Below are 24,954 nucleotides of genomic sequence, written 5' to 3' on the forward strand. Positions count from 1 at the left end.
GACATATCTTTCTTCCTGATAAATAAGATATATCACTATATCACTTCATGTAATAATGAATTGGAACAAAAATTTTATGTCAGTGGCTTTTAAATTATTAATATTTAAGATATTATAAAACAATAGCATACACTTGTCTATCCATGCTAACTAAACATATTTGTATTATGCAATTTATTTTATTATTCTAATTCAAGAGTCACCTCAATAGTCTAAAATTCAAAATGAATAACTTTTGATTAATTAGTTTGATTACATTTTATTTATATATTTGATTTTTGAAAATTCTGCAAAGTTCAATACAGTGGTCATTAGCCACTTGTGGTTATTTAAACTTGAGTAAATAAATTAAAATGAAATAATTAAAAAAATAATGACACCTACCCCGCTTCCAGGGCTCAATGGTCATATGAGGCCAGTTCCTACCTCAGTGTTCAGCGCATCTGTAGAATAATCTACAATCCTGAAAATTGCTACTGAGCAGCTCTGGTTTAGATAATAAGCAATATGGGAGATTGTAGTAGAGAAACAAAGTTTTATTACATTGCAACGTTTGAAAAATCTTTAAATTTGATATAAAAATTTATTTTCAATGTAATAAAGATTTCAATGTAATATTAGATTGCTAAGAGAAGAGACAATGATTTTCAAATAAAATTAGGCTTAAAGAAAGTGGTAACATAAATAGAGAAGGGCTAAAATCACAATGTCAAGAAGGAAAAAGAATACCCACACTCGGAGCCTTTAAAAAGACTACAGATGGGACATTGGAAAAGCTAGATGCAAGTGCATTAAAAACAATTTCTATTCAAAAGGCATTTCAAAGTATGACTTAGCAAAATTAACATCAGAAAAACTAGAAAATTGCAAAACAACTTAAAAAAATTAAATCCGCAATTTAAAATTAGCTCATGAGAAGGGAGAGGGAAATTCCACAAAAATTTCCAAGTGCAGATGGCTTCACCAGGCAATGGAACCAAATACTTCAGTGGGGAAAAAAGTCCATCTCAGACAAATACACTGAGTGAATATACAAAAAGCAAGTGAGGTGTCTGGACAGATTTTAACAAGGCCAGTTCCTTCCTCATGCTGGATCCTCTGAAGAGGAGCAGAGGAAAGTTAATTTATCTCACTCATGAAAGAGATGCAAAAACATGTCCAGAATTCACACACATAATACGACCACAGGAAAGAGGATAACTCATCATGACAAGTTGGATCATAAGTGCAAGATTGGTTTATTAATTAAAAATCAATTGAGATAATTCACATTGTCACAATAAATAGATATAATCATATGAACATCTCGAGAGTTGCAGAAAAATTATTTATTCATGTATTTATATGCATTTTATAGCAACATTAAAGACATAATGAGAATTACAAAAATTTAAGAATATTAAAGAAATTCAGAAAAATATATTTATGGCATAGAGATGAAAAGAATTTCTAGACAAGTATACAAAAGCATAAGTAATGAAGGAAAGAGTAATAACTTATCCCTGTCAAAACTAGTTAATTGATAGCAGACAACAGGAACAAAGTTGAAGGATATCATATGTCGCCAGAATCTTCAGTATCAACAACAAGTTAAAATTCCATCAACTCAGTAAGAAAAGAAGAGCAACTAGTCAAGTCGCCCAGGTGGGATTGCAGTGGTGTGATCTCGGCTCGCTGCAACCTGTGTCCCAGGTTCAAGTGATTCTCCTGCCTCAGTCTCCCAAGTAGCTGGGATTACAGGCACCCACCACCACCAGCAGCTAATTTTTGTATTTTTAGTACAGATGGGGTTCCACCATGTTGGCCAGGCTGGTCCAAACTCCTGACCTCAGGTGATCCACCCACCTCGACCTCCCAAAGTGCTGGGATTACAGGCGTGAATCGCAGCACCCGGCCCAAGGTCAAGTTCTTTTCTCACATTGCACACACTTCTTTCTCATAGAATTTTCCAAATATAATTATTTACATGTGTATAATTATTTAAGAGACTCCTCTTCTACTAGACAGGAAGTCATCAATTAGTGACTTCCTATCATATTACATGCAGAGATGGTCCTGTTCTTTTACAGCACTGTCCAACCATTATCCACGGAATCGTTTGCCAAATAAAGTCTGAGAAAACCAAATCCACCTATAAACATTTACATGACACCCTTGAATATGTGACTCTTACACCAAGAGTACCGGGAATGAAAAGATAGCTCAATATTATATATAATTCCTAATAATACAAAAGGTTAAAAAGGAAAAATATAGTCATATCTAGGAATTTTAAAGACATTTATTTTCACTTTCAACACTGTTGCCATAGAGATACTCTTACAATATCTATTGATGTAATATCATTAAATTTTAGGGAAAAAAGTATAATATAGCTTGTAATTATTTCTGAGCTCACTAACTGTGCTCCTAAGAATAGTCATTGAATGGAGAGAGAGAGAGAGAGAGACAGAGAGAGCGAAAGAGATTGGAGCTTACCATCAACAACACTGATGATATTGGCCAGTAAACTAAATAGAATAATTACCTAAATTCTAGTAAAAGAAAAGAAATAAAAGAAATTTGCTGACATGAAGCACTGAGGGGTTCTACATAAAAGAAATTTCTAATAAAAGAGAGGTATCATGCTTCAGGATGGGAAAATTTAATACTGCAAGTGTGGGAATACTTTTCAGTTTTATACTATAGTTTCAATGTCATTTCAATTCAAATTCAAATGGGATTATTTTTGGGAACCTGGCAAAATAATTTTAATTTCAACTATATTTTTATGAGATTGTTCTTCATGACATTATTTAAAATGGTATAGTCATTAACAACTTTTGCTCCAAGTTAGGTTTAAATAGTTCACATGTTTATAAGATGAAATGTTATGTGGCTATTAAATTTAGATTTAGGCAATACAATGTATTTAGTGGTAATGAAATCTTTTTACACACATAAACACTTACTCATTTTTACACCTAAATATGTTAAGTTTTTACTTCCTGATGTCCTGTGTAGAGGCGAGGTTTTTTTTTCCCTCATTTGATGTTTCTTGATTTTGTTAGCAATAAACATAGATAACTAATGTATTCAGATGAATCAATAGCACATCAAGAAGAGAAGAAAAATATCAAAAATATAACATACTTTCTTGAGCTCCTAGTTAAATGGATTAAGTAAAAAAAAAAAAGAAGGAAAAACAAGTAAGCCTTAAATGATAGTATTACAGATGCTGTACATAAGATTATATTACATAAACAATTTTATGTTGATATGTTCAAAAATTTTTACACAATAGGTAAAGAAATACACGTTTCCATGCTTATGCAAGAAATTTAATCTATGCAAACTACCGTTATACTTTATATTGGAAGAAAAAAGTTCCTATTATCAGAAACAGAAAAACCAGAGAGGTTTGAATAAATGAAAACTAGATGACCCCTACACTTAAAAAAAAGCTGAATGTCCAAAACATTTCAATAAATCCTAACTACTTCCATAAAATAAAATAATTCTATTTTTTAAAAAAGTGCTTCCTTAGAAATACAGTAAGTATAAGGCCTTGTTACAATTGTTAAGCGTATAGAATCTTCGCTTTCATTTTCTGACATGGGCTAAGAGAAATTCCTTTGCTAAACAGTAATCCACTCCATCTCTGCTTTCCAACTGGCCAGTTCTTGCATTAATCTTGACCTATTTTATTGCTAAGCAGCCACGGGCAGTGAAAACAAAAATGTCGGTTGATTTTTCTACTCTCTCCCTCAGTGCTGCAGGCTCAATAGAGAAGAATTCTGCCTTCCAAGGGTTTGCAGGCTACAATTAGAAAACAAAAAACAAAACAAAACAAAACAAAAAACAAAAAATTTCATATGGCATAACCACGATAATCAATTTTCTAGAGTAAAAGTTTTATCTATTCTGGCTCAACATGACATGTATTTTAAGTTTTGTAACGTCAATGCCACACTTTCAGATATTGATTTATGCATTATGTGTAGGCTAATATATATGCATATATACTCATATTATATAGATACAAAACCCCTCAATCCTCAACAGTATATATTTACTTTGTTTTTCCCTTCGGAGCCCAGAAGAAGGGCTATTCAGAGCAGGGACCACCTCTGATCCCACGATATAATCTGGCCCAGGGTTTTCTGTTATACCTCCTTGCCATCTCTTAATGAGTGATTTTGTCCTCTGTTTAAAGTGAGCATCGTCACTATGTCTGTTTTCCAAGGCGTGAGAGGCCAGAGGAGGGCAAGCAGCTTTGTTGTAGGAAATAGACTCAGAATAGTATAGGGATATGAGTCATTGATATAAGGATAAGACCCCAAATCATATAGGGATATGACCTATTGTTATAGGGACATGACACATTGATACAAGGATATGACACATTGATACAAGGATATGACACATTGTTACAAGGATACGACAGGTCGTTATAAGGATATGACCCATGGTTATAGGGATGCAACATGTTGTTATAGGGATAGGATACATTGTTACAGAGATATGACCCATTGTTACAGGTATGCACATTGTTATAAAGATATGACCCATGGTTATAGGGAGGCAACACATTGTTAGTGGGATAAGATACATTGTTATAGGGATATGACCCGTTGTTACAGGTATACACATTGTTATAAGGATATGACCCATGGTTATAGGGATGCAACACGTTGTTACAGGGATAGGATACATTGTTACAGAGATATGACCCATTGTTACAGGTTTACACATTGTTATAAGGATATGACCCATGGTTATAGGGATGCAACATGTTGTTACAGTGATAGGATACATTGTTACAGAGATATGACCCATTGTTACAGGTATATACATTGTTATAATGATATGACCCATGGTTATATGGATGCAACATATTGTTACAGGGATAGGATACATTGTTACAGAGATATGACCCATTGTTACAGTTATGCACATTGTTATAGGGATATGGCCCATTCTTATAGGGATATAAACCATTGTTACAGGGATATAACCCAGAATTATATAGGGATACAGCCCATTGTTATAGGGATATGATCCATAATTATGTACAGATATCACCCATTTTTATAGGGACAACCCATTGTTATTGAGATACGACCATGAATTATATAGGCATGTGAACCTTTATCACAGTGATATTATCCATTATTATAAGGCTGTTACCCAGAATTACATAGAGATATGACTGACTGTTTTAGGGATATGACCCTTTGTTATAAGGATATGACCCAGAATCATATAGAGATATGAACCATTGTGATAGGAAAATGGCCTAGAATAACATAAGGATATGGCCCATTGTTATATAGGCATATACCCTTTTATTATAGTGATATTACCCATTGTTATAGGGATGCCCCATTATTAGAAGGTTATTACCCAGAATTACATAGGAATATGACCGATTGTTTTAGGGATAAGACCTGTTTTTGTAGAGATATCACCCAGAATCACATAGGGATATGACCCATTGGTGTAGAGTTATGACCTAGAATCTATAGGGATGTGACTCTTTCTTATAGAGATATGACCCAGAATCATATAGGGATATGACCCATTGTTATAGGGATATGAGTCAGAATCATATAGGGATTTAGCCCATTGTTATAGGGCTATGAGAGAATCATATAGGGATATGACTCAGAATCATATGGGGTCTGACCCATTGTTATAGGAATGTGATCCTTTCATTTAGTGATTCATCCCAGAAATCACACACATCACTTCTGTTCATAACTTACCAGCCAGGGCCTAACCGCAAGGAAACCCAGATGTGTAGAGTCCATGACCAGGGAAGTCCCGGAAGTGTTAATATGATATGACATAAAGGAGGGAACTGAGCAGATTTGTCAAAGTAACACTGCAGATCAGCCGGTGAAATATCATGCAGTACAATTTGGTAGCTAAAGGCAAAATTAAGTAAAATTTTACATTTCTGACTTAATACTTTATACCAAAATAAATTCAAAGATGATCAAAGGTGTAAAAAAAAAATCCAATACATTTAGTGGATGTAAAAAGCAGAATAATCCTTTTCATAATATTAATGTGACAAAAAATCTATAAATGATAAGGCAGTTAAATTTGCCTGCACACAAATTTGGAATTTCAACATAGAAACACACGTATACACACATAGAGAGGTAAAAACAAGTGACACCTTATAGAGAAACATTTGTAATATTCTTCAGAGGAAGAAGATTCATTTCCTTAACAGATAGAAGCTTCTTCCATGGCAATATATTCAACTGTGCGCATAACTCAACTCAATACCAACGAATGAATGAGAAGCTTAAAAAGCTTAAAGAAGAAAAAAAGAAAATGTCTCTAAAGCATATAAACTGAAAATATTGCCTGTTTTTACAATCCAGTTTGCCAAGATCAAAACATTTAATTTTGTATCGTGTTTTCCAGAGGTAGGGACACATGCGTTCTCTTCCATCGTTAGTGGGGTTGTAAATGGTGCCCTCTTTATGGGACATTTTGGCAGGTACCCTAATAACACACACTCTTGATTGAACAAATTTAGTATAGCAAGTTATCCTACTGACATATTTACGCATGTTAAAAAATAGTAACTTACCCACAGCCTGTGCACCATATCAAAATATTAGGAACTATATACATTCTAGGGTACTACACTCTCCTCGTTTCTCTCTCCGTCATCTCGGGTTTCTCCTTTCAGTCTGATTTATTAATTCCTCGTCATCCTTTCAGTGGTAAACTGTGCCAAAATCCAGCCCCAAGACTCCTTGTCTTCTCTGTTTCCTCCCATTCTTTTGAGGAGTCACTGTCATAGTTTTAAATAGTGTGTAATGCTGATGAGTCTCCAAATTGTATGGATTCTTCCCTGTACTCAAGGTTCATATATCCAACTGATTTCTCTTAATTTCCTGACTGGTCCCTCCATGATAGTTGGTCCTAAGTGAATTGCTGATATTTCCAGCCCTGCCTCCTAACAGTGAAACGTTTTTCAATCTCAAAAAAATAGAACAATCTGGTCATGTACTTCAACATGGATGGATATTGTGCTGGGTGCAATAAAGACAGCCACAAAAGAGCAAATAGCATATGGTCCCACTCTACGAACCACCTAAAGTCAAAATCGTAGAAATGGAAAGCAGTGAGGTGGTTGCCAAGGCCTGGGAGAAGTAGGGGGAATTATGTTTTACTGAAAGCTAAGTTTTGGTTATGCAAGATGAAAAGGATCTGAAGCTCTGCTGTGCAGAGAGGGGAATGTACTGCACGCTGCTGATCTGTGCACTTAAAAATGGTTAAGATGGTATAAAGTGTGTCGTGCCTCTGCTCGATTTTAGTGATACAAAGATGACAGGGAAAACATGCTCCCTTTTTATATGGCTTTCATAGAAAGATGGAGTAGGAAATACATTGAACAAAGAAAAACTAAGTGATTACAATTCAGATGAGAAATATGGAGATGCAGAGAGTGTTATGAAAATTACCAAAAGGGCACTTGACTTTGTGGCAAGTAGTGTGTATACACAATTATTTTATAAAGGCTTAATTGTATGAATTATTTATAAATGTTCAATATACCTTTCTACTGTAATTGTTCAATAATATACTACATCATTACCTGTGCACTTTGTATCAGATTTGCTGCCATAAGAATTTGGTGAGGGAAGCCATACAGAAAGACGATCGCAGTGCCTGGCATGGGCTAGGTCAGTAAAGAGTAGCTGTGATGTCTGGTACTACTGGTGGTTGCAGCCAGATGGTAGCAGCATATATTAAAAATTATAATTTGTCTGGATGCTTAGAGCTGCAAAAACAATTATAACTCTTTTCCTAATCTTGAATTATTTAATAAATTTTTCTCTGTGAAGAGCTTAGAACAGTGGCTGGCCCATGAGAACTATTACACTTATTACTCATGCTATTAACATTGTTACAATTATTATTACTATTGTTTCAGGCATTCTTTAGGGAGAGATGTGTTTCTCCCCATTTCCAAACAACTAATAATTGTTTGTGGCTCTTTTTTAAGCTGTTTATCACAGGAAAATCCCGCATATGCTTCTGGTTTGCCCTGGCCGCGTCTCCAGCTGTTACTCAGTTTCTCTGATGGATTCGCAACCCACATTCAACTGCGTTTTCAACTTTCAAAAGGATCTTGTTTTTTGCATGACTGTTTTTTTTAATCATAAAAAGTAACCGTTGGCCTGGTGCGGTGGCTCACGCCTGTAATCCCAGCACTTTGGGAGGCTGAGGCAGATGGATCATGAGGTCAGGAGATCGAGACCATCCTGGCTAACACGGTGAAACCCCGTCTCTACCAAAAATACAAAAAAATTAGCTGGGCGAGGTGGCGGGCGCCTGTAGTCCCAGCTACTCGGGAGGCTGAGGCAGGAGAATGGCGTGAACCCGGGAAGCGGAGCTTGCAGTGAGCCGAGATCGCGCCACTGCACTCCAGCCTGGGCGACAGAGTGAGACTCCGTCTCAAAAAAAAAAAAAGTAACCGTTTCGTGTACTCATTTTTCTTTGCCCTACAAGGATATACTGTACTAACCTTTATTCAGTACTGAGTCATTTGACATTTTATTATTTTATTTATGGAACATCTCTCTTTTTGGGCACAGGACCACCTGCTGCTTAAAATCTTTGATATTGTCTTTGCCTCTGTCACCCTCACTAGAGGTTGAATTCTTTGTGCCATTTTCTTTCACACAAACAGCAGGATGTTGTTTATCCAGTAGGCGTAAATATGCATGTGACATGGCCTGGGGTGGCGGGGGTCTCACCAGAATGCAGACTCTGGATGGTGAGTGGGGTTGGTTAATCACCAAAGAGTGTATGCATTCAGACATCAACATAATTGCCCCTCCTATACCTGTGGTTTCTAGAGAATAGTCAAATTCAGAGATACGAATTTTTGAATCCCACGTACTTGTTTACTGCTGAAGTACAGTAATGTTTATTCTAAATACTCAGCAAAATATGGCTTCCTTTTAATGCACATTTTGAGTTTCTGGGTCAAGTCTCAGAAACCATTGACGTATTAAAGTTTAAGTTAGAAAATGCCACAACAAACAATAAATCAACTAATTAGAAATCACAGTCACGGCAAGAATGGCCAGAACATAGACAGGATGTTGCTATTTCTCCAGCTGGGACAGAACATCTTGTTCATCATCTTCCAACCTTTATTTCAGTTGGAAAATATTGATTTATGTTTCATCACTTTGTTTAATGATGTAAAAATAGAAAATATTTTAGATAAAATATTATTTATGCAATATTTTTAGATTTTCGTCTTTCCCAAACATTAGAACATGTGATCGCTGAGGAACCCCATCCCCTAGAGAAAGCTTTGCCATGCATGAGATGAGAGATATGCATTCAATAAGCAAATGAGCAAATGACTAATTATAATTCATGGATCTATTTGTCTTCATCAGAAAGTTGGGCCCTAAGAAGCAGGTAGGATTGGCCGACAGGATGGTGGAGCTATGCCAGGTGGCAGAATGAAGATGGTGTATGGCAGGGCGAGGAAGGCGTGTGCGTTTCTGGGAGAGAAGAGAAGAAGACAAGTTATCCCTGAATGATCAGAGTGAGGGAACTGGCAGAATAGAGCATTTCCAAAAGCCCTTTTATTGCTTTTTTCTCACTATGTGCAACATTTTACAACTTTTTAGGTGGCGTGTGTTTATGGCCCAAATTGAAAGGAACATGAGTAATAGCAAAATCCAACAAGAATTTCAACTTTACTAATGTAGGAGGCACAATAATTTTATTAGAAATTAAACACACACCAAAATAAAACATCTTGGCATGCGACAATGTTACTACTCATCACCAACATTAAAATCTGCCTTCTGCATTGTTGCTCTGAAGGTCTCTATGACTCCTGAAAAATAGTTTATGCTTAATTCTGTGTTAACCTGAGAGAACGCCATTGCATTGATTTGCGACGCCATCCGTAAGGAACATAGACGTTTGCCTGATTCCAGCTTCCCAGAAGAACGGATTTGAGTACGACAGTCACATTTCTGAACAAAAATGATCTGCTGGGCTACATACATCATGACAAATAGTTCCTATACACCAGATTGCAGATTTAAAACAAATTGACTGCTCAGTGATAAATTCTTGGAATAGGAAAAGAGGTCAGTGCACATGAAAACACTGGCATAACCTCACCTACAGAGATACGGATGGTTCTCTACAGCTACAATTATTTCATAATGGGCAGGAGGGTTTATCAGGCTAAACAGACCATATGGTGAAATGAATCCTTAAATTGAAAACAGAAAGACATTTTTAAAGTGTCAAAGAAGAGATAAAGTCATCGACACATTTCTATCAAGCGCAAGAGCAAAAAAATCTGAAAAGCTAAAATATGGCAAGGCAAAAAGCACACGCGCACACAAAATTCAGGACCCTGCTGATGATAAAATTTGAAATTTAAAAATGTACTTAACTTTTGACCTCCATGGATTTAGTCCATGAGAAAATTAGAGAAATATGATTTCTGTGATGATTTAAACCACGGTTCTGTCTAATTATGCATAGTGTTTTGGTCATGTTTTGATAGCCCCAAAGAAGAAAAAAAAATAGCTCGCATGATTGGCAGACAGCACAAATAGATAAGAAAAATCGGTCTTTGCCACTAGACAAGGTTTGTTGCCAACATGGGCTCCCCTCTGTAAGGACAATGGACTTTAAAAGACCGTGTAAAAATCGCACGAGGCTGTTGGTGAAGTTCAATCTAAAGGGGGATAAACATTCTAAATTCCTCGATTTTCTTTTTACTCTTAACTTCTTTAACTCTTGACTTACAATACGAAGGGGAGAGCTCACTTGTTCATGATGTTGCCTTTACTCCTCGAATAAACACCTTACCTGCTGAGGGAAAGGACAGATGTTTGTCAATCTTTTGTTTATCAGGATATAAAAGACCCACAAGCCCCAACTGCATGAAAAACAGGGAACTGGCTTGAATATGGCATCTGCTCTCCTCTAATGCAATTTCTCCAGCTTAATTGCTTTCTGACAGCAATCCCTGGATTTTTCAGAAGCCTTCTGTCCAATATTTAGCCACAGAAGATTCTCCTAGACCTCTTTCTTGGTGACAAAAAACAGAACATTTAAATTATATTGCTATACATAACCTTTTTTATTTACGCATTTACTATTTTATATGTGTGTGTGTCTGTCGACTTTAGGTATATTAATCATCACAGGCTGATGGTGGAAGGCCCAGAAATATCTTTGAATGTGCATCAGAAGTGAATCCCATTATCTTATCTAGAGCTTCATTAAATATACAAACCCACACAGAAGCAAACAATCCTGCTATTCCATCTCGATTTATGGAGTTTGAAGTTTTTCTCTAGTACAAAGACTGCTTCCCATTAGAGTTTAGAAACCCAGAGAAATTGCAGAGAAAATTATAGTCATCTGGAGCCAAAACATGTGCCCATGTAATTAATTTGATGAAGAAACATATATGGGCTTTACTTCTATTTTTCTTTTCTGTGAAGAGAGTAAAAAATATTAGATTAGAAAACAGCCCTTCTTTTTTTTAAAAAAATCATACTTTAAGTTCTGAGGTACATGTGCAGAACATGTAGGTATGTTACATAGGTATACACGTGCCATGGTGGTTTGCTGCACCCATGAACACGTCACCCACATTAGGTATTTCTCCTAATGTTATCCCTCCCCTAGCCCTCACCCCCCGACAGGCCTCGGTGTGTGATGTTCCCCTCCTTATGTCCATGAAAAATTATACTTAGATTACATATGAAAATGGTACTATTTTTGATATGCTAGGTAAATAAAATATATTATTTGAAAAAAAAGAAAACAGCCCTTCTATGGGCACAGAAGAATTTAGATTAAAATCACATCTGCTTTTAGAAGGAACTGGGTTCTTCTCAGAATTTAAATCTCTGTAAACAATCAAATCACTGTAGAATTTTATCTTAGTCCTTTTTTTCTGTCCCAGATTTTATTTTTGAGTCAACTCAGCTATATGCTGGATCATGCCTGTCCATTTCAGAATGTCAGAGAACAAAAAAATCCATGCTCCGAATTCCCTCTGATTTCAGGAACACTTGTACCCAATTATATTGGTTAGTTGACATTCTGTTTAATATTTTGATTTCAGGGAAAATCTCTCTCTTTGATAGTATAGAAGCAGTGATGTGGTAATTCATTTAGTCTCTTATAGTATCATCTCATATGACATGGGTAAAAATACGATCAAGAGTGATATTTTTAGGGCTAAATTATATTCCATGTTTGTGTGTGTGTGTGTGCGTGTGTGCTATACAAACATATGTGTTTATATGTATATATATTAAAATTTATTTATCCATTCATCTGCCAACAGACACTTTGGTAAGCACCACATCTTGGCTATTATGAATAATGCTGCAATGAACATGAAGGTGCAGGTATATTTATTATTATTATTATATTATTATTATTATATCTTATTATCAAGGTAGTGATTTTTGGGTAAACCAAAAAAAGGCAGTATGCCAAATAAAAAAAGCAACACAGAAGGAAAAATACTGCAAGATTTTACTTACGTGTGAAATCTAAAACAAAAGATAAAACTTAGATGTGTAGAAATGGAGTAGAATGGTGGTTACCAGGGGCTGGGGCTGGGGTTTGAGCAGAGATACATGTCAAAGCATAGAGAATGTAAACTATGTAGGATGAATATGTTTTAGGGAGGTAATGTACAGCATGAGGGCTACAGTTAACAATATTGTAGTCTGGACATTTGCTGAGAGTAGATTTTAGGTATTTTCATGACACATGTAAAAGGTAACAGTAGCAATCATTTCACAGTGTACCTGTGTATCAAAGCAGCATGATGTGCACCTTAAGGAGATACAATGTAAACTAGTGATAATTGCACCTTTGCAATGCTGGGAAACATACACAAATATACTCATAGTCATAAAATTTGGAAACACTGAAATAGAAGAATTTGTGGCTTTGTACATGTTAAAATGTCTTAAATGAGCTGTTAATGACTTCCATTTATTTATCTTGGTAATCTGGATGGCTCTTCCCAACACTTTCAGCTTAAATTTCTCTACCTCTGAACAGAGAGTTGATTGGTTTGAGATTATGATCAGGCATGGTTATAAAATTGTGCCGCCATGTTATTTTTGTAATTACTAATGTATTTGTGGTGGTTAATACTGAATGTCAACTTGATTGGATTGAGGATGCAAAGTATTGATCGTTGGTGTGTCTGTGAAGGTGTGTCCAAAGGAGATTAACATTTGAGTCGGTGGACTGGGAGAGGTAGACCCACCTCAGTCTGGGTGGGCATCATCTAGCTGCCAGTGCAGCTAGAATAAAGCAGGCAGGAGAAGATGGAAGAGCAGACTTGCTGAGTCTTCTGGCCTTCATCTTTCTCCCGCGCTGGATGCTTCCTGCTATAGAACATCACGCTCCAAGTTCTCCAGCTTTTGGACTCTTGGACTCACACTAGTGATTTGCCAGGGGGTCTGGGGTCTTCAGCCACAGACAAGGCTGCACTGTTGGCTTCCCTAATTTTGGGGTTTTGGGACTTGGACTGATCCACTACTGGCCTCCTTGCTCCTCAACTTGCACACAGACTATTGTGGGCCTTCACCCTGTGACCCTGTGAGCTTTTCTGTCAGTGCCTAGGGAATGCCCCACACACTTTAGGCAGAGGGTGCAGCTGCCTAATGTGTGAGCCGCAGGAACTGGAACGCTATTGATTTATGAATGTCTGTAGTTTAAACAGAAACGTCAAGAGCAACAACTGTGGAGTCAAACCCTCCCAGGGTTAGATACCATCTCTGTTCTTTGCTACATATATATTCTCAAACCATTTCCTCCTCTTCTCCAATCCTCCCTCTCATTGTCTTAAAATGGGCTAACATCCATTGCGCAGGGAAGATGCACAGACTCCAGCAGTGAACGTGGTGCAGGGAGCTCCTGGGGTGTCAGCAGGGGCAGTTATGCAGGTGCTGATGGTAGCTGTGGAGCAGAACAGGAGGCTCCACCTACATTTTCCCCTCAGTTTAATTTGGTCATTGATTTCCTGCACCGCCTCACAGTGGAAAGAGGAAACACTTTTGTTTGAAGAATATGTGTGCCCTTATCTTAAAGGACTGTAGTGGAGAGGTCTTAGACAGTTCTATTCCTCTATATGGCCTTGTTTTCGTACCTGCAGAAACTATTACTAGTATCTGTACCTCATCGAGTCTATCGGTATCAAGAGACTGTATTGAAAACTGCATAAACTAAACTAAGTGAAAATGAATTATAAAATCCTAAAGATTTTCAATTATTTATTTTGTTCAAATGTTTAATTAGATTCTGGACTTGTGATTAAATAAAGCAAGTAATCATCACCTGAGAAGTTGTTAATATGTAGATTGTTTTTACTCCTTGATCCAAAATGTAGCTTTGGAGAAGAAACTTTGTGCTAAATATACCTTCACCTTTTAAAACACCCCAAATCACGCCACGTTGGTCATCAGAGGTCCGCATTTTGGAAATAAATAAACTAGATAAGAACCTGAAGCCATGTAGGAAAACAAAAAATTGCTGCAGGGATGGAGCGGAGAGAGGTCTAAGGTTGGCAGGAGACCATGAGCTCAAATTATGGTAAACAGTAGTTAATCTCAAGCAGGTATTTCTGTCCTACACAGTTGATATTTTTTCTATGGGAATAAGTTGATTTATTGTGTAACTTAAAATATACTCAAGGGATAAACTCGTTCCAGACCAAAAATAAACAAATAAATTAATATCAGCAATAAATAAATAAATATCAGCCTAAATAAATAAATATCAGCCTAAATAAATAAATAAATAAAAGTTACAAACAACACATAGATGTGAGGTCCCAACTATAAGTTGAAGCACTTATATTAGCAGACCTCAGAATCTCCCAAACATTTTAAAATCCATCAGGTAAGTAAAAAGCCAAAATCAAGTTAGGATTTAACGTTTCACATCTAAACCATTGGTTTTACTTTTCTTTCCCCCTGTAGGAGTGAAGCTTCAAGTCCTAGTAAATTAAGAGTAGTTTGGTTCAGGATGAGTTGCACCTGCTTGACGCCATTGGTGAAAAAAAATTTGTCAACTATATTTTACATCAAATTATTTAAAAGACTTTATTAAGTAATATAATTAGTATTTCAAGCAGACTCCTTAACATTTATTTTCATGAACAGGGATATTTTACTGTAAAGGTTGGCCACTTGTACCATCCATAACAGCACTCGGATTCCCGATGATAATTTTCTGAAAAACAGGAGGTTAAATATTATAAACATGCCTGTAATATTTTAGATAAAATGATCTAACTTATTTTTTAAAGCTACTGTAAAGCATGACCTATAAAAACAGATACACGTACATACCATGAGATTATTGCCCCCGTTCCTTCCATTTCATAGTCCTCATTCGTCACGTTGAGTTCAGAAGACCCAGAGAGAGACCCTCCTAAGCTGAGAAAGGAGAGGATGTGGAGGATGTCAACAGGTTCCGTGTGGTTGCAAATCACAGCAGCACCAGGAATCGAGTGGTCCTGCGGTGGCCCTGAAACTCAGAAAACAGGACACAGGGCAGAGCTTACGCAGGGTGATTGACAGAGCTGCACCAGTGAGAAGCCAGGTTTGAAAACGAGGATAAACTATGGCCTTAGAACAAAAGTAGAGAGGGTAGGGAAGGGATTTCAATCAAAGAGAGGGGCAGTAAGAGGAAAGAAACAGACAGGTCCTGCCCTGAATTCCTCCACTTTAACGACAAACATGGACAGCTCTCAGGCCGTTCCATGGCTGCACTGCCCTTACAGAGTCACAGCAGCAGACTCTGCAGCATCATGTCTCAACATAAAGAGGAAAATTTCAGGAGAAATGAACTGATCAAGAAATCGAAAATCCAAAGCATTTAATAAGTCATTCAAGCAAATGATAAAGGAATCAACATTTGAGATGTGAAACTGGAGTTAGGGAAAAGCAAATGTACATTAGTCTAATCCCTAGGGAAAACGACGGGTATCAGTAAAGAGAAGAAAACATCAAAGAAAGAATAAACAAGGCGGTGTGAAATAGTCCAGATGTATTTACCACTGAATGTCTTCTTAAGCAGCATCTCTAGGGACCAGAGATTTAGGAAATAATGTTTGGAAAGTACTGTGCTAGAAGCATTTCCATTACAATCAGGAAATATAATTTTTCAAAATGTTTTCTATAGTACAAATTTTACCTTTGATTTGAAAATACTGGACAATGCAAATGGGAGACAAAATAAAATAAAGTAGTAAATATTGGTAGGGTTGAAGTACAGTCATTATTATATGTAGACAAATTGATTTTCTAATGTATAAACTCAATAGATTTGATAACATTTCCCCCTTTTTTTATTGTATGGATGGTATATGTTGAAACACAAAAGGATTAATGATGATGTGGAAGGTCAAAACACATTACATAGTAATAAAGGGCAATTTTAATTTTTATACATATGCTAAATACTAGGCCAGTCAGAATGTATGAAATAAAACTCTAGTCACATTGATCATGGTTAAATTAATTATATATTAAGAACAAAGGCTGGATGTGGTGGCTCATGCCTGTAATCCCAGCACTTTGGGAGGCTGAGGCAGGTGGATTGCCTGAGCTCAGGAATTCAAGACCACCCTGGGCAACACGGTGAAACCCTGTCTCTGCTAAAATACAAAACATTAGTCAGGCATGGTGGCAGGTGCCTGTAGTACCAGCTACTTGGGAGGCTGAGGCACGAGAATCACTTGAGCCTGGAAGATGGAGGTTGCAGTGAGCTAAGATCACGCCACTGCACTCCAGCTTGGGCCACAGAGTAAGACTCTGTCTCAAAAAAAGAAAAAAAAAAGCAATAAAACAAATAATACTCTGATTTTATTTTAATAACAGTATTTTCTAAACCTTTATATACAGGAAAAATACAGAGACTTAGAAATGACAGATAAGAAATACTTAAAATAATAAGAAAAGTATTTGACACAAGAAATTAGAAAAACAGTAGTAATGAGATGTATTAATAGAAAATGCACAAATTTGAGAACAAACTATTAATAATATTGTTCTTCTTTGAAAAAAAGCACAATTTTCTGGAAATCAATTTTGAAATATAGAAAAATATAAATATTAATAGTAATGTAGTGGGGGATACAACCACAAATTTAAAAATTCAAACTGGAAAAGGCTCCTATGGACAGCTTTCCATTAGTATACTGGAAAATCTAAATAAAATCAACACCATTTTTTTCAAAACATTTCCATATTACTTCACATATAATTATGAATGTTGGATAAATCAAAAATTATTAAAATATTTGAAAAGTATTAAAACATTGTAGCCCAAATTGACCCTTAATTGAGATTATTTTACATAGAAATTGTACTCAATTTCAAGGAAAAATAATTCTTAAATTATTTATACCTGTGCAGAATATGCACAGAGGGAAACACTGCAAGTTTTTAAAAGTGGTTTATCAAGCTCTAATACCTGTATTGGATGCTGTGCCCCCAGATGTGAATAAATGTGTATGCGTGTGTGTGTGTGTGTGTGTGTGTGTGTGGATGTGTAATATTCTAATGAAACATAGAGTATCTAAAGTAAAATAATAGCCAAATAAATCACCATACACATAACAACATGTGCCAGGAAGGGAAAAATGGGTCTACATTAGGCAACCTAATAATAAAATAAATTCTAATCCTTAGTAAGCTAAGAGAAGAACTACATTAACTTGATTATATGAAACAGAGCCATGAAAATATTATTAAGTATAAAATAATTGAGATAGTCCATTAAAGTCAGAACAAGGCAAATATATGCACCCTCTTTTTATAAATATTGTGGAGGAAGTCCTAGCCAAAAAGTGTCAGAATAATAATAATAATAATTATATGCATGCCTATTTTAGATAAGAGATTATTTTTATTTTATTATTAAAGAGCACATTGATTGCTTACAATATCCAAGTAAATTAATTGAAAAAATATTACATTTAATATTAATATTGAATAATTATTAATTTTCAAAGTAAAAAGCAATAAAAATTTTAGAAATTTCACAAATACTCAATTCAAAATTGTTAGAGAAAATGTAACTTTCACAGCAGTAGAAGGAACAATTCAAACAGAAACACAGTAAGCACTTTATATTGCTGTTCCTCAAGGAAGAACTGCTTTAACTGAGAAGATCAATTTAGGTAATTGAATACATGGGTACTGGGCATTGAAAAGACAAAACGAAAACACTGTGCTAAAACAGAGACAGTGACTTCAGAGAGGAGTCTGAGGGGAATGAACGGAGAGGGGAAAAGCTGGGATTATTAGAGTGTAGAAAGTCTAAGGTGTCTCCCCAAGGCTGGGGCCAGACACCTGCAAAGGGCCAGTGGGCACCTTACGGGGTCAGATGAGGACTTCACAGAGATGGGTGTCAGACTTCTGAAGAGGAGGCACCATGCAGCTGGTGCTATTTGGGGATAATTCTAGCAAATTTAAGATTCGCAAAGTTATTTTGCATTGCAGGAATTTATAGTGAAAATGATTTGTAGCTGACAACCTTGACATTATGGCAGAACAACAGAAATACAATAACAATGAAAATTGGCTGAGCGCGGTGGCTCACATCTGCAATCCCAGCACTTTGGAAGGCCGAGCTGGGCAGATTGCCTGAGCTCAGGAGTTTGAAACCAGCCTGGCCAACATAGTGAAACCCCATCTCTATGGAAATACAAAAACATTAGCCGGGCATGGTGGCGCACACCTGTAGTCCCAGTTAGCCTGGAGGCTGAGGTAGGAGAATTGCTTAAACCCAGGAGGCAGAGGTTGCAGTGAGCCACAATAGAACCACCGCACTCCAGCGTGGGAGGCAGAGCTCACTCTGTCTCAACAACAACAAGAAAAAAAAAAAAAGAGAAACAAATACAGTATCAAAGAAAATCAATGTATTTTATAATAATAAAAATAATCTCTCCTTTAAAATAGGCATACATACAATTATTATTATGTGATTTTTTTGGCTAGGACTTCTTCCACAATATTTTAAAAAGAGTGCATATCCTTACCTTGTTCTGACTTTAATGGACTATCTCAATTATATTATAATTTATTATGTTCTCATGGCTCTGTTACATACAATTAACGTAATGTAGTTTTTCTCTTAGCTTACTAAGGACTATAATATTAATAATACAATATAAATATTGTAATTTTCAATCTTCAGATTGTGTATATATACTACACTAGTAGAGAGATGGGGAGAGAGGGAGAGAAAGAGAGAGAGAGGGAGAACTAAGATACGAAGTAAAACTGTTGAAAAGCAAATAAAAAATAAAACAACTTTAGGTGATTTATTAGTCCATTTTCATGCTGCTGATAATGACATACCTGAGGAGACTGGGCAATTTACAAGAGAAAGTGGTTTAATGGACTTACAGTTTCACGTGGCTGGGAAGGCCTCACAATCATGGCGGAAGGCAAGAAGGAGCAAGTCACATCTTACGTGGATGGCCGCAGAGAAACAGAAAGCTTGTGCAGAGAAACTTTCCCTTACAGTACCATCAGATCTCATGAGACTTATTCACTATCATTAGAATACACAGGAAAGACCTGCCACCATGATTCAATTACCTCCCACTGGGTCCCTCCCAGAACACATGGGAATTCAAGATGAGATTTGGATGGGGACACAGCCAAACCATATTATTCCATGCTTGGCCCCTCCCAAATCTCGTGTCCTCACATTTCAAAAGAAATCATGCCTTCCTAACAGTCCCCTAAAGTCTTAACTCATTTCAGCATTAACTCAAAAGTTCACAGTCCAAAGTGCAAAGTCTCATCCAAGACGAAGTAAGTCCCTTCTGCCTATAAGCCTGTAAAATCAAAAGCAAGTTAGTTACTTCCTAGATAAAATAGGAGTACAGGCATTGGATAAATACAGCTGTTCCAAATGGGAGAAATTGGCCAAAACAAAGGGGCTACAGCACCATGCAGGTCTGAAATCCAGTGGGGCAGTCAAATCTTATAGCTCCAAAATCATCTCCTTTGACTGCACATCTCATGTTCAGGTCATGCTGTTGCAAGAGATGGGCTCCCATGGCCTTGGGCAGCTCTGCCCCTGTGGGTATGCAGGGTTTTCAGGGAGGGGGTTTGCATATCCTCCTGGCTGCTTTTACAGGCAGGCTTTGAGTGTCTGTGGTTTTTCCAGATGCATGGAGCAAGCTGTCAGTGGATCTATCATTCTGGGGTCTGGAGGACGGCGGCCCTCTTCTCACAGCTCCAGTAGGCAGTGCCCCAGTAGGGACTCTGTGTGGGGACTCCAACCTCACATTTCCCTTCCTCACTGCCCCAGCAGTTGTTCCCCATGAGGCCCCCACCCCTGCAGCAAACTTCCATACATCATCTGAAATCTAGGTGGATGTTCCCAAACCTCAATTCTTGACTTCTGTGCACCTGAAGGCTCAACACAATGTAGAAGCTGCCAAGGTTTGGGGCTTTCACCCTCTGAAGCAACATCCCAAGCTGTACCTTGGCCCCTTTTAGTCACAGCTGGAGCAGCTGGGATGCAGGGCATCATCTCGTCCCTAGACTGCACACGGCAGAGGGACTCCCTGGCCCACAAAACCATTTTTTCCTCCTAAATCTCCAGGCCTGTAATGGGAGGGGCTGTCCCAAAGGTCTCTGACATGCCCTGGAGACATTTTCCCCATTGTCTTGGGGATTAACATTCAGCAACTTGTTACTTATGCAAATTTCTGCAGTTGGCTTAAATTTATCCTCAGAAAATTGGATTTCCTTTTCTATTGCATTGTCAGACTGTAAAGTTTCCAAACTTTTATGTTCTGTTTCTCTTTTAAAACTGAATGCCTTTACCAGCACCCAAGTCACCTCTTGAATGCTTTGCTGCTTAGAAATTTCTCCCACCATATACCCTAAATCATTCCTCTTACTTCAAAGTTCCACAAATCCCTAGGGCAAGGGCAAAATGCTGCCGGTCTCTTTGCTAACACATAATAAGAATCACCTTTGCTCCAGTTCCCAACAATTTCCTCATTCTCCATCTGAGATCACCTCAGCCTGGATTTCATTGTCCATATCATTTCAGCATTTTGGTCAAAGCACTCAACTTGTCTCTAGGGAGTTCCAAACTTTCCGACGTTTTCCTATCTTCTGAACCCCCCAAACTGTTCCAATGTCTGCCTGTTACCCAGTTCCAAATTTGCTTTCACATTTTCAGGTATCTTTTCAGCAGCACCCCACTCTACTGGTATCAATTTACTGTATTAGCTCATTTTCAGACTGCTGATAATGACATACCTGAGATTGGGCAATTTACAAAATAAAGAGGTTTAATGGACTTACAGCTCCATGTGGCTGGGGAGGCCTCACAATCATGGTGGGAGACAAGGATGAGCAAGTCACATCTTACATGGATGGCAGCAGGCAAAGAGAGCTTGTGTAGGCAAACTCCCCCTTATAATACCATCAGATCTCATGAGACTTATTCACTATCACAAGAAAAGCATGGGAAAGACCTGCCTGCATGATTCATTTACCTCGCACTAGTTCTCTCCCACAACACATGGGAATTTAAGATGAGATTTGGGTGGGGACAAAGTCAAACCAAATCAGGTAACCAGAGAAAAGATACATTACATTTTCAAAGCACTATAATAAGATTGATAGCTTACTTCTTACCAAAAGGGTGGGCAATGTGGCAAAACCCCATCTCTACCAACAACAACAGCAACAATGACAACTACAACAAACAAAAATTAGCCAGGCATGGTGGTGCGCACCTATAGTCCCAGCTACTCAGAAGGTTGAGGCAAGAGGATTGATAGAGCTGGGAAGGTTGAGGCTTCAGTGAGCTATGATCATGCCACTGTCCTCTAATCTGGGTGACAGAGAAAGATCCTGTCTCAAAAAATAAAAATAGAATCAAACAAACAAACAAAAATGCCAAAAAAAGTGGAAGCCAGACAATAGAATTTAACTATATGGAGCTAAAAGAAAATAGCTGCTAAGTAGGTATGTTTTTCAAACTGAAGACTAAATTACAACATCCTCAAGCAAGCAAGTAAAATGGAAAAAATTGTTACTCAATTTATTAATTACTCAAAACAAAAGACATTAATGCATTATTCCAAGAGCTCTAAAATGTTCCTGGATAGCAAGAAGAGCATGCATGAATATATGGAAAAATATTAAAAAACTGTGAAAAAGAAAATGTATGAATTAATGGATTTGGATATTTACCTATTGACCATTTAAAACAACAATAGTAATGTTTTGTGAGTTACAAACATATATAGTAAAATACATGAACACCATAGTTCAAAAACCAGGAAGGGAATAAATGGAGTTGAAGTGTCCTATGGTCACTGAATTATTCTGGTATTAGCAAGAATACTACTTTTTTCGTTAGATTTTACTGAAGCAAGAATACATATTGTAATATCCAAGATAACCACTAAAAATTGTCAAAATATACCAAATAAGCCAATAGAGAAAAGATAATTAAAATTAATACAATAATTAATCCAAAAATGGAAGTAATAAAAGAAAATACTGACAATATGATGTCAATAGAAGGAAAATACAGGCTGGGTGCAGTGGCTCATGCCTGTAAACCCAGCGCTGTGGGAGGCCGAGGAGGGTGGATCACAGAAGGTCAGGAGTTTGAGACCAGCCTGACCAATGTGGTGAAACCCCGTCTATACTAAAAATACAAAAATTAGCTGGGTGTAGTGGTGTGTGCCTGTAGTCCCAGCTACTCGGGAGGCTGAAGCAAGAGAATTGCTTGAACTCTGGAGGTGGTGGTTGCAGTGAGCTGAGATTGCACCACTACACTCCAGCCTGGGCAACATGAGTGAAACTCCAAAAAAAAAAGAAAGAAAGAAAGAAGAAAGGAAGGAAGGAAGAAAGAAAGAAAGAAAAAGAAAGGAAGAAAGAAAGAAAGAAGAAAGAAAGAAAGAAGAAAGAAAGAAAGAAAGAAAGAAAGAAAGAAAGAAAGAAAGAAAATACTAGCATGATAGATTTAAACTCAGTAATTACATATTATCAGAAGGAATCCAAGGGGAACATTGTATGGTCTTTATATTGAGTGAAAGGAAGGGAAAGGATACACTACATGTGTCTGATAATTTTATTGCCTTTCTGGCTTCCCTGTCTACCTTTGCATTTGACAGCTGACCTGTACAAACTCATATACAGTGTTTCCATGTTTTGTTAGATTTATACCTAGATATTTTGTTTTTGTGTGATTGTAAGTGTAATGTGTTTTTAAATTCAGTCCCACTTGCTCATTGCTAGCAGTATATAGAAATGCATACTCCATTTAGTTAGATGTAATTTTTAGAAATAACCTTAGAGTGTTTTTTCCTCAATAAGTCTATTTATCTCATTTACATTTATTGTAATACTAAAAATATTTGGCTATAATTTGTAAACTTATTTCATATTTTATATTTTAATATCTTCCTATTTTGCTTACTTTTTGCCTGACATATTGTCTTTCTTTGTATTATTGTTTTCCTCCAGTCATTTTGCAAGTGTAATATCTCAGCATTTAAATATCATAGATATATGTTAACATTTATACTGCTGTAATTTTCAATATAAGAGAATTGCAGTTATTTTCTACAAAACATTAAGAGACTTTCATATTAATACTTCCTAATATCTATTGCCTGCAGATATGTGATTTTCCTTCATTGCTTTAATGTGAAACTGATAGTGATATTATGCACACAAATTTAAAATTTTTTAAAAGCATGTATATGGTCATATTGAGTTGGTTTGTAGAGGAAATGAATTAATCTTCATCAAATGCTTTCAACCGCAATTTGATCACAGCAGATCCTCAAAAGAGGCTGATGAGAATTTTATTTATTTATTTATTTATTTATTTATTTATTTTGAGATGGAGTCTCACTCTTTCTCCTAGGCTGGAGTGCAGTGGCATGATCTAGGCTCACTACAACCTCTGACTCCCAGGTTCACACCATTCTCCTGCCTCAACCTCCCGAGTAGCTGGGACTACAGGCGCCCACCGCCACGCCCGGCTAATTTTTTGTATTTTTAGTAGAGACAGGGTTTCACCGTGTTAGCCAGGACGGTCTCGATCTCCTGATCTTGTGACCCACCTGCCTCAGCCTCCCAAAGTGCTGGGATTACAGGCGTGAGCAACTGAGCCCAGCCAAAGAGAAGTATTATTAAACCTACATAGAAATTTCTCATAGTGTTCACTACCAATAATTTAATATAATAATGCCACTGAAAATCAACCAATCAACTCACAAAGAAACATTAAGAACAACAATAGTCTTCCAATTTATACCTCATGTAGCTAGAGTATAACTTCAGATTAAATGGTCAGAGTGAGTCTAGGCTTAACATACATATTAAGCCCTACAATATCTGAATTAACATTATTTTTACTGGACTGCTTCTGTTTTATATATACATAATGCTTACATATTTATGAGGTACATGTGGTATTCTGTTACATGCACAGAATATGTAAGGATTAAGTCAGAGTATTTGGGGTATGACGTTATGTTATTTTAATTCAAGCTATGAGCTACGTCGTTGCTCATATGTAGTTGCTTATATAATTTAGGGGTCAAAATTATTTTCCTTGTAATTCTGCAGATCTTATTCTGTATCTTGTCATGCAATAATGTAGAAAATCTTTAAGCCAAACTGTGCCCCCACCCCTGCCCAATTTTAGAGATCTGATAATTATCTCAAAGTCTTTAATTAGTAGAGGGAAAGAAAAGGTATCTCTTTTGGTTTGGTAATACAGGCTTTTATTGGAGAGAGTAAAATTTCATAACATGGACTGAATATATTGTGGTCTGTTACTTAATTAGGGAATGAGATTTGTATCATGTGAACTGCTATTAGTAAAACTGCAATTGAA

The 24,954-nt window shown here is 36.8% G+C and overlaps 1 long non-coding RNA gene across 1 annotated transcript; it reads right to left on the minus strand.

The window, feature by feature from the left end:
- Positions 1 to 15,120: 15,120 nt before the first annotated feature.
- LOC131381464 (uncharacterized) lies at positions 15,121 to 15,563 on the minus strand. The gene is made up of 2 exons (XR_009210213.1): positions 15,396 to 15,563; positions 15,121 to 15,276 (listed from the first exon to the last, which is right to left on the minus strand). It is a non-coding gene; the product is annotated as an uncharacterized LOC131381464 (long non-coding RNA).
- Positions 15,564 to 24,954: the final 9,391 nt, after the last annotated feature.

Source organism: Hylobates moloch, unplaced genomic scaffold, assembly GCF_009828535.3.
Source record: "Hylobates moloch isolate HMO894 unplaced genomic scaffold, HMol_V3 SCAFFOLD_2, whole genome shotgun sequence".
NCBI lineage: Eukaryota > Metazoa > Chordata > Mammalia > Primates > Hylobatidae > Hylobates > Hylobates moloch.